Source organism: Mastomys coucha, unplaced genomic scaffold, assembly GCF_008632895.1.
Source record: "Mastomys coucha isolate ucsf_1 unplaced genomic scaffold, UCSF_Mcou_1 pScaffold13, whole genome shotgun sequence".
NCBI classification, from domain to species: domain Eukaryota; kingdom Metazoa; phylum Chordata; class Mammalia; order Rodentia; family Muridae; genus Mastomys; species Mastomys coucha.
The window spans coordinates 56,556,295-56,565,106 of NW_022196895.1; positions in this window are offsets into that span (position 1 = coordinate 56,556,295).

The following is an 8,812-nucleotide window of genomic DNA, read 5'->3' on the forward strand; positions in this document are numbered from 1 at the left end:
CAGTTAAGAGCACTTGCTCTTGCAAAGGACCCAGGTTCAATTCCTAGCATCCACAATGGCAGCTCCGTGTCAAGGATTCTTGACACCCTCTTCTGGTCTCCGTGGACAGTGGTACGTGGGTGTATGAATAGGCACATACATGAAAATAAGAATAAATGAGTAGTTAAATGTTTAAAAATGTTAAATTCGGTGTGGGTTGGCAAGATGGCTCAGCAAGTAAAGGCGCTGCTGAATTGAATTCAGTCCCTGGGACTCTTGTGGAAAGAGAGCCCAGCTTCCACAAATTATTCTCTGACCTCCAAGAGAGTACTGTGAAACATGCGCACTCCCACACATATACACATAAATAAATGTAATAGCACTTTAAAAAAAAATAGTGTGTAGCTAAACCCAGGCTATAAACTAAATCCATCTTAAACTTAGTTTTCAAAAGTTGGGTGTGGGGGTGGGCACAAATCTTCCTTAATTAAAGAATTGAAAGTAATTTAAGATCAGTTCCCTGGGAAGAACTTCTCCCCTCTAATATGTAGACTGTGCCGGGTGACTCACTTCCCAGTGAATAGAACATGGCACAGGGAAATGAGAAGTAACGGAGGAAGCCCGTTGCACCTGGGAAATCACATCGTTCATGGGTGGGTCCTCTGGTCTGACATGACAAGAGCACCTCACTTGCCACATAATTCTTCCAGGGGACTCATAGCCTCCACCTAGACAAGAGAAACTTGAAACTGAATTAGATCTTCAAAAATACTCATGAGCATCATAGTCATATTCATGAACATCAAAGACAAGACCGGAGGAGATTGAGGACACGTACCGGTGTCATTTCTTTTGATAAATATACCATGGCAGTGGCAGATGGAAGTGGCAGGAATGTCGTAGACGAGAACACTCAAGTTATCTTTAACTGATTACCAGATGACATGACTGAAGGGGATGTGGTCTCTCATTCTGTCCGTCGGTCCGGTTTCTGGGTGTAGGTGGCACGCAGTCATGAGGTGGCCATTCCACTGTTTCAGTCTGCAATGTTGGGACTAAGAACTTCAGCTCAGCCTTTTAGTGAAAACTGCTGGGGATGCTGTATCTCGGAAGGGATCACAGGATGAAGTGTTTAGCACCAGACAAGCTGCTGCTATTCTTAAGCCTGTTCAGTTCTTGTGCCAAGCATATAAAGGACAGCTGGCTGGGAGCCTGGTGGAAACATGCTGGCGGTTCCTGGAGCACTCTCCTTACTTCCTGTGATGGAACATTGCAGCTCGTCCTGTTCCCTGGTAACCGGGGATGCGGTCAGCTGGGTCACTGAGCTCTTTGGGGGTTGATTGGTTTTTGGATTAGTATTTTGGATTTTTTGTTTGTTTGTTTTGTTTTTTTCCAAGGACAGCTAAGCTGTGGTCATCTTGGACCCTAGCAATCTATGGGCTTCTGAGGCAGATGAGATGAGACATATGCTGCTGCCCACCTGACCTCTACAGAGCATGGGAACCCAACTTCAGGAGCTCAGCCTGAAGCTGGCAACCCTATCATCCCTCTGGAGATGGCCACCGACCAGCATTGCTCTGCTTGGTTATTTGCTCACTGGATTTCATGGAATAGTCTCTCTCCTGATAAGTCACCCCATTTTTCCTATAACCTGTGGAAATGAAACTGAAGGGTTGGGGCGCTCAGTGGAGGGTTTAATACGACAGGCCAGTGTTCATCTCCAAGCTCTGCAAAATAAAATGTTTTGTCCCATTTAGTCATCCCCTTTGCCTTTTCTCCAGGATAGAATCTCTTCTCTTCAGGGAATCCCCCCAGCCTTTGGTCTAGTGTGGCCACACCCTGTGCTCTCTTCCTCTGCCCAAGCCAAGCTTAGCTCCTTTTACTTTCTAATTTCCCGCTCTTGCATTCAGCAGATGGTTCTTGCTCCCTGAGCTTCAACTACCTCCTACTCATCTATTAGAATATAGTTTCCTCAGACCAGTGGTTCTCAGCCTGTGGGTCGAGACCCTTTCTGGTGCTTGAATGACCCTTTCACCAGGGTCTCATATCAGATATGCTGCATATCAGATAGTTACATTATGATTCATAGCCATAGAACAATTGCAGTCATGAAGCAGCAACACTAATCATTCTGTGGAACATCATGAGGAACAATATTAAAGGGTCACAGCCTTAGAAAGGTTAAGAGCCACTCGTCTAGCTGGGCAGTGGTGGTGAACACCTTTAATCCCAGTACTTAGGAGGCAGAGGCAGGTGGATTTCTGGGTTTGAGGCCTACCTGGTCTACAGAGTGAGTTCCAGGACAGCCAGGGCTACACAGAGAAACCCTGTCTCGGGGAAAAAATAAAAAAGCCACTGGTCCAGAGGCTCCTCAGGGTAGTAGTCCTCCCTTAGAACAGATGAAGGGGCTCCCACCTTTATTCTCATTCAAGTCAGTACTTTGAAGGATTTCCCTAGATATCCAGTAAAATGAAAGAAAACAAACAAACAAACAAACCTATGCATTTCATAACTCCAGAGAAGTAAAGGAAATCTTCAAGCACTTTGAAGAAATCAAAGAAGGATATCCAAGCCAGTCATGTTGGTGCATGCCTTTAATCTCAGCACTTGGAAGACAGAGGCAGGCAGATTTCTGTGAGTTCCAGAACAGCCAGAGCTTCACAGTGATGCCCTGTCTCAAGAAGAAGGAGGAGGAGGAAGAGGAGAGGAAGGGAAGGAAGAGAGAAAAGGAGAAGGAGGAGGAAGAAGAGAAGGAAGAGAAGGGGAAGAGGAAGAAGAAAAGAGAAAAAAATTGAAGTATATTTGAGAAAGACCAAAGAAAAGTCTCAGAACAATATAAGATTGAAATTAAATATACACACATATACAAAAAAGCAAACACTCAGTGGATGAGTTGAATGATAGATCAGAGCTAGCCAAAAGAAGAATAGCTCAGCTGGAAATAAAATAGCAGAAGATTGCAACACAATTGGAATGGGCTTCCTTTCTGCACGGCTTGCTGGCCGCACCTGGCTTTCACACAGCCTCCATAAAGCCCCCTGTAATCGAGAGAAGCCTTTGTACACAGGAGGAATGTGGGGTGCAAACAGGTAGCTTTGAAGAAATGCAGCAGCCTGGCAGCATGTGGTCCCAGAGTGGTAGAAGCCGGCCATAGACAGGAGCTGATAGAGGAATGGGCTTGAACATCGATGCTCTTGGAAGAAAATCACTTCATGAGATAGTGACGTCACCATCATTGCAGCGATACAAGGGTAGTCCAGGTCACCAAGGACTAGTGATATCAGAAATAGTGGTGTGGCAGAGACAATCCTTTATTTTCTCCCTCTCACCACCATTCCTTCCTCCCCTTTGATTTGTTTGTTTGTTGGTTGGTTGGTTGGTTTTTTGAGACAGGGTTTCTCTGTGTAGCCCTGGCTGTCCTGAACTCACTCTGTAGACCAGGCTGGCCTCGAACTCAGAAATCCTCCTGTCTCTGCCTCCCAAGTGCTGGGATTAAAGGAGTGAGACACCACTGCCCGGCTGTTTGTTTGTTTGTTTGTTTGTTTTGTTTGTTTTTTGAGACAGGGTTTCTCTGTGTATCCCTGGCTGTCCTGGAACTCACTCTGTAAACCAGGCTGGCCTTGAACTCAGAAATCCGCCTGCCTCTGCCTCCCAAGTGCTGGGATTAAAGGAGTGAGACACCACTGTCCAGTGTGTTTGTTTGTTTTTTTAAGATGGAGTCTCATTATGTATCCCTGGCTGGCCTGAACCTCATGATATAAACCAGACTGGCCTCAAACTCAGAGGCCCATCTACCACTGTCTCTGAAGTGCTGGAATTAGAAAAACATGCCACTATGCCTAACAAGAATTCCAATTTTTTTAAAGATTTATTTTATTTATATGAGCACATTGTAGCTGTCTTCAGACACACCAGAGAAAGGAGGGCATCAGATCCCATTCCAGATGGTTGTGAGCCACCATATGGTTGCTGGGAATTGAACTCAGGGACTCTGGAAGAACAGTCAATGCTCTTAAACACTGAGCCATCTCTCTAGCCGAATATCAATTTTTAAAATTTTTTTATTTATTTAATGTATGTGAATACACTGTAGCTGTCTTCAGACACACCAGAAGAGAGCATTGGATCCCATGACAGATGGTTGTGAGCCACCATGTGGTTGCTGGGAATCGAACTCAGGACCTCTGGAAGAGTTGTTGGTGCTCTTACCCGCTGAGCCATCTCTCCAGCCCCCGAATCTCAATTTTTAACTGGATCTATGACTGATCCGAAAGACTGCAGGTTGGGATATAACTCAGTTATATAGCACTGGGTTTGAGCACAACATCCCTCCTCTGAATGCCAAAATATAGAGACCACAGTTCTCAGTCTCTCCAAGCAGCTAAGTATAACTCCTATTAAGCCATTGTTGGACTGGGGGGATGAATAAAGTGCTCATCCCACAAGCATGAAGACCTAAGTTCAAATCCCCAGCACCCACGTAAGCTTGTCATGGCCATAAACACCTGTAATCGCAGCACCGAGCAGGGCAGAGACAGAATCCCTGGGATTTGCTGACCACCAGCCCAGTCCTCCTAGGTTCAGTGAGAGATCCTGTTTTAGGAGAATAAGGCAGAGAGTGACACAGGAGGACACCTGATATCCTCTAGATACTTGTGTCTGCCGAAACACACACACACACACACACACACACACACAGCTTTTCTTCTGAGCTTGTCATTTTAGCAGGCATCTCCTTGACCATCACACCAAGCCACTAGTATCCCTTCCCCATGATGTCATTCCTTCCTTCCTTTCTGTCTTTTTTCTTTGTTTTGTTTTGTTTTAAGGCAGTTGTGGCCTGCAACTTTAATCCCAGCACTTGGGAGACAGAGGCCAGCCTGGTCTACAAAATATGTTCCAGGACAGCTAAGACTATACAGAGAAACCTGTCTTGAAAGAAAAGAAAAGAAAACAAAATTCCTCAAACCAAAAACAAGACAAACAAAACAAAAGCCCCTAAAACAAACAAAAAGAAATAGGATCAGCCAGGCAGTGGTGGTACACACCTTTAATCCCAGCACTTGGGAGGCAGAGGCAGGTGGATTTCTGAATTCAAGGCCAGCCTGGTCTACAAGAGTGAATTCCAGGACAGCCAGGGCTATACAGAGAAACTCTGTCTCCAAAACAACAACAAAAAATCAATAGAAACAGACTGAGCCAGAATTCCTACCTCTGTGTTCATAGTCATACCAGCTCATCTCTAGCAGGCTGGGGCTCAGAGAAGAAAATCTGCCGTGGAATTCATGGAAAAGAAGGACTTTTGATGACCCAGCATCTGAGAGGTTAGAGGTAAAGAGAGTGAGGTTCTAAGTCTGAAGGAGGAGCTTCAGTTGCTCTGTGCATGTATCCGGTTTCTGCGGACGACCACCAGGTGGCAGCATTGTTCCGACAGGAAACAGTCTCCAGTGGGGCATAGCGTTGTGGCGCAGATTCTGTGGCGTGCACTGCCATTTCTCTGGGCCTCAGTTTCCCGTCTTTTCAGAGAGGAGTTGGAGCTGCGTAACATACAAAGAGCCCCTTTGGTTGATCTATAAAAGCATCAAGAAGGGTTTGGAGAGATGCTTCAGTAGTTAAAGAGTATTTGCTGTTCCTAGCACCCACATGGCAATTCACATTACTCCATAACTCCAGTTCCAGGGAATTCAACGTCCTCTTCTGACTTCCGTGCTTACAGACGAGCAGGCAAATAACTCATACACACATAATATAAAATAAAATATTTTGAAAAGGGGCTTGGTGAAGAGATGGCTCAGGGGTTAAGAGCTCTTGTTCTTTGAGAGGACCTGGGTTTGATTCCCAGCACCTACATGGAGGCTCACAGCCATTTAGAATCCAACCAACCCTCTCTTCTGACCTCTGAGGACACCAGGCTCACATGTGATGCACAGACATACAGGTAGGCAAAACATACACATAAAATGAAATGAATCTTGAAAAAAAAAATTTTTTTTTAAAGAGAAAAGCTACAAGACACAGATGAAGCCAGTGAAATTCAAATCTTTCTTCTTTCCTCCCGAAAACCAGAAAAAACTCACCAGAATTAGCACCAAAAGAAACATAACACAGGGGTAGCAAGACAGCTTAGTGGCTAGAAGCCCTTGCCTCACATTTGACAACCTGAGTTTGAACCCCAGAACACGCAGCAGAAGAAAGGGACTCGCCAGAGTTACCATCTGACCTGTTCATCTCAGCCCACGTGCCCCCGACACTCACATGTGTAATAAAATAAAAATTTAAAAACCACTCAAGGGCTGGAGAGATGGCTCAGCGGTTAAGAGCACTGACTGCTCTTCCAGAGGTCCTGAGTTCAATTCCCAGCAACCACATGGTGGCTCACAGCCATCTGTAATGGGATCCGATGCCCTTTTCTGGTGTGTCTGAAGATAGAGACCACAGTGTATTCATATACATAAAATAAACCTTAAAAAATAAAACACTCAAAATGAAAATGTATCCAGGCAGTGGTGGCACACACCTTTAATCCCAGCACTTGGGAGGCAGAGGCAGGCAGATTTCTGAGTTCGAGGCCAGCCTGGTCTACAGAGTGAGTTCCAGGACAGCCAGAGCTACACAGAGAAACCCTGTCTCGAAAAACCAAAAAAAAAAAAAAAAAAAAAAAAAAAAAAAAGCAAATGTAAAAGTAGGAAAGCATGTGCCTGTAATCTCAGCTTGGAAAGCAGAGGCAGGGGGACAGAAGTCGAGGCCAGTCAAGGCCAGACCCTGTCTTATGAAGGCCTAAATATGGGCCTTGGGTGGAGCTCAGTGGGTGAGAGTGTTTCCTGCCATATCCATAACCTGAGTTCAATCCCTAGGAACTACATGGTGGAAAAAAGGAACCAACTCCTTCCTGCAAGGTACCTCCGACCTCCACAAATGCACTCTGGCATCCACTCACCCATACACATGCACACATACACAACACATGTATACATACATACCTACATACATACATGTAATAAAACAATTTTAAATCCTAAACAAAGTACAAAAGTGACATTAACTTTAAACATATATTTTATATCAATATGCAGCCAATACAATATATTGAGTTTAAATTGTATGTATGTATGTATGTGTGTGGAGGGTCTCTCTATTATAGTCCTGATTGTCCTGGAACTCTGTGTAGACTAAATTGGCTTCTGACTCACAGCTATCCTCCTGCCTCTGCTTGCCAAATGCAGCTAAAGGCACGTCCTACCACGTGACGCTGAATCTTGAAGTTTTTATTTAATTTTATTTATTATCAATCCTAGCATGGTCTTGCCCCGACAGCGGGTGCTTAGGGTATGCAGTCAACGGGGCCTGCTGGCAGAGATTCCAAGCAGGGACTGCAGGTGCTGGGAACAGACAGGCAGGCTTGTGAGGGCAGGAAGGAGGCCTGGAAGCTGCCCTTCTCCCCCTCATGGATCTGGCAAAGTTGTGCTCGCCTGGCAGGCAACCAGAGACCCCAAGGAAGAAGTCATGATCTCAGGGAAATCATGCTTGTGCGATAAACAACAGCTTAGGTAGGGGCTGGGGAGAGAGCTCAGTGCGTTGCAAGCATGAAGACAATTTAATCAGAACCCACAGAGACAAGCTCTGTGGCCGCCTCTGTCTCTACTGTCTTCTTCAGAAGCTGAAGTTCGCCAGGCGGTGGTGGCGCACACCTTTAATCCCAGCACTTGGGAGGCAGAGGCAGGTGGATTTCTGGGTTTGAGGCCAGCCTGGTCTACAGAATGAGTTCCAGGACAGCCAGGGCTACACCAAGAAACCCTGTCTCAAAAAACAAAACAAAAAAACCCAAAAAACGGAAGTGGAGTTCCTCTGCTATGAGGCTCTCTGTCTCACAGACTATGAGAGGGAACGTCGTGGACAAATAGTGAGAGCCATTTTAGGGACATGCGGGCCTGATTCCTTCCTTCTCCCTCTCGAGAATCTCCCCAAGTCTAGATGGGCCCCAGAGAGGGCTGCCTGGAGAGATGGTCATAATTAGGAGCTGGCTGAATCTCCCAGAGGACCTAGGCTCAATTCCCAGAACCCAGACGACAGCTCATCACTGTCTCCAGGAGATCTGAAACCCTCTTCTAGCTGCCCTGGGCACTTGGCACATATGTGCTGCTTAAATACATATGCAAGCAAAGCATCCCTACACACAAAATAAATGGATGAGGAAAAAGCATTTAAGAACAAAATTCCTTATTCTGAGAGAGGCTAAGGGGCCTATGCAAGGCAGTGTGCATGGTGGGTTCCACAATGAGCCCAGTAGACGGCCCTGGCCTCTGATGCCTGCTTCTCTGCTTCCTGCACTTAACTCCACACCGCTGACAGCCACGGGGCTGTGGTGATAAGGAAAGGAAGAGAAGCACACGGGAGTCATTTATGTGCCGCCAAGGAGCTGGCATGAGCTCCCCACAAGGGAACAGTCAGACAGTCAGAGCTGGACTGCATGAGCCCACAGTTCTGCCTGTCCCTCCAACTCTCTGGGCAGCATGGGGAATGAGTCATGGAGATGTTCTAAGTCCTAGGAGCAAGAATGTGGAGTGTGGCAGATATCTTGGTTGGCTGCTGGGAAAGACACTCCAGGGCCCCGACTAGAGCTGTTCCTGTGCCCTCCCAGCTGGGCCTATGATCTACCTGTGAGCCTCGTCTTTCAGCCATTGGTGTCTTCCAAACGGACAAACACATCACACAACTGAGTTCCTCGCCATCATCCCTGCTCCTCCCCATCCTTCACCCCTGCGCCTCTCACCCCTCAGCCATGCTCTTCCCATCCCTCACCCCTTCACTTCTCATCCCTCACCCCTGCTCTTCC